The sequence below is a fragment of the Ailuropoda melanoleuca genome, chromosome 11 (assembly GCF_002007445.2).
Source record: "Ailuropoda melanoleuca isolate Jingjing chromosome 11, ASM200744v2, whole genome shotgun sequence".
NCBI classification, from domain to species: Eukaryota; Metazoa; Chordata; class Mammalia; order Carnivora; family Ursidae; genus Ailuropoda; species Ailuropoda melanoleuca.
Genome location: NC_048228.1, coordinates 4,605,741 through 4,617,088, shown reverse-complemented (window position 1 = coordinate 4,617,088; position 11,348 = coordinate 4,605,741). Strand labels below are relative to the sequence as shown.

The 11,348-nt window shown below is 38.2% G+C and overlaps 1 long non-coding RNA gene across 1 annotated transcript; it reads right to left on the bottom strand.

Annotated features, from left to right (window-relative positions):
• Positions 1-988: 988 nt before the first annotated feature.
• On the bottom strand, positions 989-10,472 carry LOC117804347. The gene is made up of 3 exons (XR_004628688.1): positions 10,337-10,472; positions 6,059-6,128; positions 989-1,027 (listed from the first exon to the last, which is right to left on the bottom strand). It is a non-coding gene; the product is annotated as an uncharacterized LOC117804347 (long non-coding RNA).
• Positions 10,473-11,348: the final 876 nt, after the last annotated feature.

The window sequence follows — 11,348 nt, the reverse complement described above, 5'->3', positions numbered from 1 at the left end:
GTATTAACTTAACTTGGAAGTGAACATTGAGCCAGCCACACAAACTGACTTAGCCCAACTTTGGAAAGCCAGTAATCACAGCCATCTGAACTAAAGGAATAAAATTCCCATATCAATGGACACATACCCAGTTCTCATCACCACACTAAATGGGTATTACACTACACGGAAATATTCAGATTTCAAAATTAAAAAGATGACAAAGCAATCCACCCTTAATATTAAGACTCCCAGACTAAGACTTACCAAAAACAAGAAACGTCATCCAAGAAGATACTTTTATTCATTCTACTTTACCAATCTTCTAATTGGATGCCAAATACACAATCCACCATACAGCCTCTGTTCCTAATATAAAAACTCCTATCATTAAGGTAAACTCCTCAAATTCTCCATGCAAACTCTTTTCACCACAAAGGACTGACAGCTGTTTTGCTAATAAGAAGCCTGTCCTTCCCAAAGCTACAGAAACTTCACACTGTCAAGACACTGCATGTTCTGTGGAACACTGGGGCTGTCTCTTTATTAATTCATGACAACATAAGAACTAGTGTTTAGCTGAGATGCAGGCAGAGTTAACCACCAAATGCAAGACGCCAAAATGCAAGAGAACACAAGTATGATAACTCATGCTACCTTAGTAAGTCAGCGTGCACATTTTATATTTTTCAACGCAAGCCAAGCCGATCAGAGATAGTTCAAGAAAAATGTTGGTTTCTGTTAAATCCAGATTAAATATTCTTATCATTTACAATCCCCTAGTTCAGTATTTTGATTTTAAAACTAATAAAAAGTAGTATACTATGCCAAATGACCTAACAACTTTGCCCTTAAAATAATTATACCCCTAAAAATAGAAATTTATCTACCTCATTAGTGTTCCAACGGTGCCTCTCTTTGGGTAAACTTGAACATTTCGGCAGACATTCAAGCAGCTTTTTCGGTAAAAAGATTTTTACATGACTANCAAGCAGCTTTTTCGGTAAAAAGATTTTTACATGACTACTATTGCTGTTCCCATGATCATCTATAAAGAAGAAAACAATAGATTCAGAGAAAATAATAGAGGAAAATCTTTTAAGTATACTGGCAAGCTAAGAAACGGCAGCTTAGTTTGGTCACTGTGAGATCAAGAGCACCATTCCTCTTGGTTAACAATGCTCATTTACACACTGATCAGAGAGGTGGCAGCAGGAATCTGGTCAAGAGGCTCTAAAATAAGATCGAGCTTTTGCTCCATGACAAGTGAGCGAACAGGAAATATCCCAGCAGCTGCCCAAAACCAGAACGTTACTTTTAAAGGTTCTCCCAACAGGTTTCCGTGAAGTACATCCAAATTGCAAAGGGATTTAATCTCACAAAACCCAGAAATCTTCTATTAGCCAGTTGAAAAAGTGTTAAGTTTTTTAAGGAAGAGGAATTATAATAAAATATGACTATTTTATTTATAAACTAATACTACTTCATCCCCAAGAATACAAATAAGACTTATCCTTTCAAAGGCAAATTACAGATCTTATAAATATAAGGAATTTAAACCTGCAACTAGAAACCTAGGTAAATACAGAGGCTGGTCCTTCTAGTAAATCTAAAAACATATCATTTTAATTAACTTGATTTACATATACATATCTATTTAATTAATGTCTTTCATCAAAATGTAACTCTTCTAAATTAGTGAGAGAAAAGTTCATTACTTTCAGACAAGATGGTATGTCTGACTACCTGATAATCAGTCTCCCAGATACTTTCTAGAAGAGAACATTTCCTTTATGTATTATTTCATTCATTCATTCATTCATTTACAGATCATTTCTTGTTTCATTCCTATAACAAAGTCCCTCTGCCTGGCTCAAAATTTCTTGCCAGTTTTGGCACATTTAGGTCAAAGTTTTGAATTACCCAGTCCAATTTTTTTTTTAATGTTAAATGGAAGCCCCAATATCCAAAGAGTACGATACATAACCAGGTACTAGGAGCAACACACTAAAATCCTAGACTGAATTTGCTCCAGAAAATCATAGTTAAAATAACTTATTCTGGTATCAAAAGGTACAATAAAAACACTGAACTCCAAATCAAGAATCCAAGATTCTGACCCAGTTCTGCTACTTTCTAATTGTGTGACCTTGGGTAAGTTACTTAATATTCTCAGTTTTCTAAGTCAAGGAGAATTAAGTAATCTCCAATTCTCTCCAGGCATAAATCCCTATGAAATTTACTGCCATTCAATAAATTAAATGTCTTACAATTAAAGAACCCTACACAGGCATACAGGAATTAGTTAATAATATTAAAAGTGAAATACAACAATATATCTTTCCAGCCATTTACTGTAATTTTGCTTAGCACAGCCTATTTTTTAGACATGTGAAAAACATAAGAATAAAAAATTTTCTACAATCACGACAAAATCTTCTCCAAACATTTTTCATCTGATTAACACATTTCTTCTCAAGGAAAAGACCGTAACAGAAAAATATTGGGCACAGAAATAAGTCTGGAAAAATTTATTACGTAATATGGAAATATTTTAAAGGGAGAAACTTAAGAGAATTGTAGCATACTAAATCTTTTTTGGTCCATGAACTACACAACCAATTGAATTAGAATGCCCAATCCTCTATTTCTGTAAGCAGTATTAAAACTTGAAAAACTTAAAAACTGACTGCTTTTAAGAATCCAAAATTTTAATAGCAAACTAAAATTAAACTTAAAAATCTTGCTATGAAACCAGAAAACAAAGTGTTCAACTAAGAGAATGTTCATAGAAAGTTCTGTATTAATCACCCTCTATAAAACCGGTGTAATACTACGTGCTTATGCATGCTCCCTGCACTGCATCCTCCCAAGGGAGGCACCATGGGCCATAAAACTTTATAAAGCACAGAATACCAAATCACATGAGCCAATACCTCCCTTCTCTCTTCCCCTAAAGAGGTGTTATTCTCATTTTTTTTTAAATCTCCCATGATGTGTACAATTCTGTAAGTAGAGGTGAAATTCTAAAATCTATACTCAATTCAAAAAGTCACCGTTTACAGGATGCCTTTTATGAAAACAGTATTACACTAGGTGCTCAATCAATAGGCTTACTCTGAACTGTATATGACTAGTCATATCTCCAAGAAAACTATTATTTAAAGTATAATTTTCAACAATAACGAACAGAAGATTAAACCCCGGCTTCTATTTTTATGTTTGTGATCACAACCTGATGTTAATTATCTGTTCTTTTAAGCCTTCTTGAAGGACCCAGCTGTCCTGTGGCTATAAAACACAGGTGTGTGCGTGTGTGTGTGTGTCCCTACATATATGCACACATGTGTAGACACACCTAGACATGTGTGCTCCCACGTGTGTATACATATGTGTACAGACACACACGTGTGTGCATGCGCATGTGTGTGCACGCACGTGAAGCGAGAGAAAGAGATACTCTTCTCAACAGCACAACTAACTGCCACAGAAAAGGCTTCTGTCTTCCACTCTGATACCAAATCAGGGAGCGGTGAATCGGCCCAAAGGCTTTCAAAAAGGAAAAGGAGAATGGCTGTGTAAGCACTGTCACAATCACGATTCCAAATATAGCACCTTATGGGGATGTGCAGCCATGGGTTCAAAAGGAAGAGGAGTATGACAGGCCAATGGGTTCCCCTTAATCAGTTTTTAAACTGTGCTATTTCCAGAATTTTAGGTTCATGCTGAATATAAATTGGATGTTTTTTAGAAACATAACAATGGGTAAATCTCCCCACTGTGCATTATGAAGATGGCAATTTTAATACTGGGAAAAGAATATTAGGAACTCAAACAGGCAGAATCTTAAAACTCCTATTTTCAAATTTCAGTTTTTCCAGTTACAGTATAATGGGAGAGCAACTCTGCTTTTCACACTGGAAAAGAACTGCTCACATGGCCAGACTATACGAAACTCTGTTTTTTAATTAAAAGCTGCTTCTTAATGTTTTTGGAACAACTATAAATGATACAGTAATTAGATAAATTCCTGTGCCAGTTTTTAAATGTTTGTCTCAGTACTAAGACTATTAATAGTATCTGGAGTTAACAGTGAAAGTAAGGTATATACCAGTTTCAACTGCATCTCAGCATTTAATTCAAATAGTTAAACTTTGACACTGCATCATGGAAGTGTCAACAAAAGACAGTAAAACATTTCATTATCATTATCTGGCAAAATATGTGTGTATGATATATGACTGTGCAAAATAGTTTTCTAACCTACTTCACAATAAAAATAACTAGTTAAGCTCTTGAAATTGACAGATGATGTGCTTGGCTGACAGCTCTAATTCTAGAGAATGAACCATCCTTTCCAGACAACCTTCAAATATTTTCCAAACAATAATTTTAGAGGCATAGTACAATTTAACTAAAAAATATGCAAAAAATGCTCATTCACTTAATTAGGCAAAAAGAATTATTTTCATGTTTTAGTTCAAAAAACTGAAACTCACATTACCAAATTCTTTATTTAAATTTTAAAAGATATATTTAAACTCTCTCCTTGGAACACACTGTTGACTCCTGTTAAGGGAAGTCATAACTATATTAACTCTAACCTAGAAATGATAACATCCATTTTATTTTGATTCATAATTAATTAAAATTAAATAATTTTGGTTCCATGAATAATTATGAACACTGTTATTCAATCAAGTCGATTATGATTAATCTCTCAACCTCTAGACCAAACTGTTCAAAGTAAGTTGGTGTAACAGTGTATCCAACTGCCAAATCTTATTGGGAATATATTCGATCAACAACTTGGAATAGTAAAATTAAAAGGAAGCTCTACAATTTTTCTGTTCAGCTCTAATTATTATGTGCTTAGATTTAATTAGTAGAATAGGAACTGATTCAGGGAAACATAAGCACATATTATTATATTCAAGTCAGCACAGCGCTCACAGCAGTAAATACCGCCGTCACTAACCTAAGACCTTCAAATCACTATGCATCCAAAATAAATATTAATTAAGCAACAATGTGCTTAATTATGTGCCAAGCATCGGTATGATATCTCTCTAAAAGAAATTCTCCAAAATGAATTACTCAATTGTAATTATCCAAAAGACTTTAGAAGTTGAAGAAAACAAAAAATTATAGTTTGGGGTTTTTTTTTTTCATAGAAAACAACTAGTTTTGCTATTTAACAACCCCTTTCCTCTCTCTCCTTAAGAGTGTGTGATCATCAAAACTCATCCTGTCTTTTTTTAGGTAGCCCAGGTTTACCCTCTCCCTGTCAATCACACCACCAAATCTCTGGTCCGGGTTTAGGTCAACTCCTAACTTAGGTTCAATAAACTTCTCACTATTTATCTGCATTTACATTTTTAATGTAAAAATATGCGAGCAGAGGCAGATAAAGTGGGAGCACAGAAGCTGTACAATCGATTGCTTCAATTTGGGTTCTGGGGCATCCTCTCCTGCTTTATTCCATTCAATTTCAATTTGAGCTGCATGTGATCAAGTAAACTTATTTTCTACTATTTATTAGGAAGTAAACATTTGTAGGACTCTACATCAGGCATCCAGAATGGATTTTACATTGCGTTCTCTCATTTAATTTTCACAATTACCAATCGGGGCATAATTACCCCCATTTTACAGATGAAGAACCTGAGGTTCAGATTAACTTGCCCAGGAGGGGCAGCTAGTGACTCAAATGGGATTCAACTGTGACCTGTGGCTTTTCCCACAATACCACACGGCTCCTACTCGAAGTCACGGGAATTGGATACTAGAATTATAGAACTGTTGTATTAGTATCTAACATTTGCAGAGTGCTTTGAATTTCCCATGTGATTAAACCCTTTGCCTTTTTGAACCCTCACAGAAACTTTACAAAAGGAGTATTATTTTGCTACCCCCAGAAGGATTAAGTAACTCATCTAAGATCACACAGCAAGTTAAAGGCAGAACCCAGGTCCCCTGAGGCGTGGCCACAGGCTATTTCCACTGCGCTACCATGATGGAATTACTCTTACTGCCAAGCCCACCCCTTCCTGTAAGTCAAAAGCTTTTCGAGTCCTACCTTCTAGAGGTGGCACGGTGTTGAGAACACAGTAGGTGCTAGTTCCGCAGAATACACTTTGGGAAACGCTCTAAGGAAACAGAAAATAAAATGTAAAACTAATCTTTGAAAAAGATATATACTGGCTCTTCTGTGATATTCCTGCCAAAGATGCAAAACCTGAATCTAATCATGAGGATACATCAGACAAATCCAAATTGAGGAACATTCCACAAAATGGCCTGTAATCTTTGAGAGTGTCAAGGTCATGAGAGTCAAAAAGGACTGAGAACTGTTCTGTATCAAAGGAGTCTGAAGAGACAAGAGAGTGTGACCCAGGGTCCTGACTGGACCTTTCTCTACAAAGGTCACCGCTGGGTCACCCAAGCACAGCTGCAGGAGCATCGGAGGATCAAGGGGTAGAAATGTCTCAGTGTTACTTTCCTGATTTTGATCACTATATAGTGGTTACAGAGGAGAATGCTCTCATCTCTGGTTTGCAGGAAATAGGTAAGCAAGTATGTGAGGATGATGAAACACACCAGCAACTTACTCTCACAGGGTTCGGGGGAAAAGAGCTGCGAGAGGGGGGAAGAGCTCTTCCTACTACACCTGCAATTTTTCTGAAGGTTTAAGAGTGTTTCAAAATATATGTGTGTTTAAAAAAAAATAAAGATACATGGTGGTGAACACATGTGTATAATTTTTTTAATAGGGACCATATGTGCTGTACATACAGGTGTTTGCTAAGAACCAATGCTGTATTCATTTTGCAGTTTAGTCAGGATTCAACAACATCACTAACCATTTCCCAACAGTGGGCCCAACCCCCAATTCATTCCAAAGGACTTAATGAGTGCTAACTAACAGTTCGGCACGTGCAGTAAGTCAGGAGGAAGTTGGAAGACCAGGTCTCTGCTCTCAGGCTGCTTCATGTAAATAAAATCAAACTTTTCATGTAAAAAAAAAAAACTACACAATAGTAACTTTAAAAAAAGGAAAACAATTTCTGTGAGTCTTGCCAGTCAATTATTTTGGTCCTAAAAATATCCTTCTTCAGTTGCAGTATTAAAAAATTTTTAGATTATTCATCCTGCATTATAAACCACTTATGTACATACTTAGAAAACCAAGGACAGTTTAGAAGTTCAATAATCACCCTTAACATTTTATATTTAAAATATGAAAAGCTCAGTTCTCTCACTAGCTATCCTTGGAAAAGTAAATTAACCTCTCTATATATGATCTCATCAAAAAGGGTAGTGATAGTACCTCTCCCATCTCACAGGGTTGTTGGGAGAATTACATGGGATGATGTATACAAAGTGCTTTAAATTCAAAACTACAACACGAATATGAAGTGCTATTGTTTCTGTGCTTAGTAAAAATAATACTTAACAATGTTAACATTTTCTAAGTACCAAGGATTGCCTGAATTTTTTGTGCCAAAGAGAGTATTGAAATCTGACTAAACTTGACCTCTCTGAATCTTTAATTTTCCTCTCCTTATATCCATGATCAAATGCTTCACCACAGACTAGGTCTTTCTCCACAATGTCTGCTAGCTATGAGGATAACCATCAGCTCCCTAATTATTTACTGCTTCTGGAAAATTCTTGTTCAAGGGTTTTTAATGTCTCTTCCTCTGTTTGATTTAATCAACAGTGGTGCCTACTGACTAGCAACCTGTGGTAACATCTGAGCCTAAGAACTCTCCCTATGAACTATGGACTAAGCTCAAAATTCATGTATCCTTTGGAAAATCCACATTCGTCTCTTCCAGTGAGTGGCTGATGTAGGGCCAACAGCAGTCTGACTTGAGTAACATCTGCAAGAACCGCCAGCAACAGCCTTCTAACCACAGAATGCAACATCTCATCTTAATGTCATTTCGTAATTGAAACTTGAAATTCTATGATGTTAAAAAGAATGTGCTACATTCAAGGCTTAACATTTTCTGGCTTCCTATTACCCAGAAAAGATAGAATAAGTTTACCACTTAACAAGACATCTTAACAACCATCTTAACGTCAAAAGATTTAAAAATGACTAATGTACAGTGGGACGTACTAATGAATGGCTTCATAAAAAAAGACTTTTACACCTAACTTCAACGTTCGACAATAGGTAAATGAGCAGTAAAACATACCAAATAACAAGTAAGAAGAATTAAACGCTAAAAAAAAGAAAAAGTAACAGAAATATCACGAACAATCAGCCACGACTTCTCTTCAACACTGGCGTAATAAGTCTTAATAGTTAACCAGAAAAGAAACTCACTCAGATAGACTGAGAGTGAAATCAAGTCATTCCACCCTCAAAAACACCAGGTTCTCAAGGGAAAGAAGCTAAAACCCAAGAAAACTTCCATGAGAGATGGCTACGTTACATTGCAGAACCACAGGCCAGAGTCTGGGATAGGCCTCTCATTCCGAGGACCCTCAGATGATCTGTTCACAATACCAAGGCAGAGGTGGCTCTGGGATGGAGGAACACCAGCCTGAAGGTCTATGGAGTAGAGCCTCTATCCCAGTCCCACTAACTGCTAAGGTCTGACGCAAACAGCTGGCCTTTCCGTCCCCAGGACAACACTCTAAGTGCAAGTTCAAGGGCAGACAGATCTGGGTCCATGTCTGCTCTCAGCTGCACATCTCCATGCTGCCCTCCCTGGCTGACTCTTCAGCTCAACTGCCCTTCAGGAGCCTTCCAAGACAGGTCACCCTGCTAGTGAGATCTGAGCGGCCTGCATTTCCCTCTGTATCACAACTCCTTCTGTCTGTCCTACAAATACTAAAGGAGTACCTAATGTGTGCCAGACACTGTCCTAGGAGCTGGGACCTAAGCAGGGAACAAGACAGACAAAGGTCCTACCCTTTAGTACCTGCCAGTGGGGGAAGCAGGTGGTAATCGGGGTAAATGTCATGGATATAAAATGGGTGATGCATGATGGTGAGAAATCAGGTAGGGAAAACACCATTTCTGAACATGTATTCATGCGTGGAGTAAAAGGCCTCCCTGACTGAAGCATCAAGAAAGCTGGCTTATCTCATCAACCAGATGAGTGGCTCTCAGCTTGACTGCATGTCAGTCGTCCAGGGAGATTTTCTGAATGTTGATGCCCAGGCTGCAATCCTGACCAGGTAAGTCAGAATGTGTGGGGCTGGGACCCAGGCATCAGTATTTTTGAAAAGTTCCCAAATGATCCCAAGATGTATCCAAAGATGGGAACCAATAAAAGAAACACCTGTGTGACTCTGGACAACTCCCTACTTAACCAGTTTGAGAGTAAAATGGGGCATTGACCTTCAACAGAGCATCTGCAACCCTAATGTGCATGCGGGTCACCTGAGGGCCTCGTTAAAATGCAGGTTCTGATTCACAGGTCTGAGTGTGGCCCTGCCCTGTGCCTCTAAGAGGCCCCCAGGTGATGCCCATGCCATGATTCAGGGCCATACCCTGAGTACCAGGAACTAGACAGTTTTCTAAAAGATCAGGAATTCATGTAAAAAAGATCCTTCCAATCGTAACATTCCTCCATAATTCTATGAATTCCTAACAGACTAAAAAAAGCACACCTGTCTGTTAACACAAACTATAATACAAAACTATACCAGAAAACCCAAACAAGATAATTAAAAGAAACTACAGGGATGGTTCCTCAATTACTATAGTGTCCAGCGTCTCTAGAAGTACCCAAGAAGGGAGAAGCAGAAGCGCTATAAAATACATTCCCTGCCTTCAAAAACTACTCTACCAAGTTGCAGACAATACTAAAAAAAAAATGTAATGAAGAAACAATACATGATTTATTAAAGGCAAATAGGAGCAGATGGCAGCAGTGCAGAACTCAGTAACTATCTGTGTACCAAGCCCAAACTCTTTGGAGGCACCAGACTCCCTTCAGAGAACCTAGGTCAGGGTGTGACACACAGTTTTGGGATGCTGGAATAAATGAAACAAAATGCTACATAATAAGAAGTGATGACAGGCTTTTGATTAGAGAAGTTGCATGATGAAAACTGTATTTACAGTTCTTCGAAATAAGGACTCTGAATGTTTAAGTCTCCACAGAGTCCCTTTAAAGCCAACTGAGGCCCCACACAGCTCATTAAATCAAAGACAGAGAGAGGCCACACGGAAACGCAATAAACCACTTGTATCAATTAGAAATGATACATTAAAAAACTTTTGCCACATATTTCATCTATGACTTAAACTGATTCTTGAAATTCGCTGGTCATTTCATATAACATGACATATAGCAGAGTCAGAAATGCTTAGCACCTTGACTAAACTCACCAGTGTTGCCTAGCGTTCTAGGCATTATGCCTAGATCAGTTAGGGAGGCTACTCAGAGCAAACTGTATCATGGTTCAAACACTATGAATATTTACTTCTTGCTGGTGTGAAGTCCAAAACAGGTGCTCGTGATCAGTAGCGGGCTCCCCTCCAAGCAGTGGCTCTGGCGCCGGGCACCCTCCTAGGTCACTAGGCTCTTCTGCCTCAGCCAGCAGACAGGGCAAAGGGGGGCGGAGACACACAGGACTACGCCTAGAGGGTTTTCCGGGCCAGGCTTGGAAGTGGCACACTTCCCTGCTCTCATTCCATTGGCTAACATTTGGCCACAAAGCCACACCTAATTGCAAGAGAGGCTGGGAAATGTGGTCTGGCTACATGCCCAGGAAGAAGAGATGGATTTCTTGATCAGCTAGCAGTCTCTTACACAATGCCATTTGTGCTTGTGTGTGTGTGTGTGTGTGTGTGTGTGTTTTTTAATTACAGAAGAATCACTCCTCTCAGAAATGTCTTCTGTTAACTTACAACTCCACCTTTAATCCCTAAGGCTATTCAGCAGCTAAAACCAATCTACTAGCTTTTCTTCTCTGATAAATATTTTTCTAACATACTCAAAATAAGACTATCTCAAGGGCATCCTTAAAGGGATGTCTGGCTTTTGGTCCTGGTATCTCCAGTACTTAATACTTAACGTCTGGCACAAAATAGAAGCTCTTGTATATGATGGTGAATTCCCAGATGATTGACATTCCGAGAAGTTCATGGAAAGGAAAACGAGTGGCCCCATGTCTTATCGTCGTGATGGTGGGATTTACTGCAGACACCAGCCTTTCTACGACCCTCTCTCCCTCCCCTAACGCTGCCCTGAATTGCCACCCATCTCCTGGTCCCCTAACAATCAAGCAGTAAGACAAAAGCTACTTTAGAACCACCAAGAAGAACTAAGGGGTAAAAATACTCAACAGTGTTCACAGACACCAAGAGAGCCAATACTAAAACATTTCCGGCGAGAGCA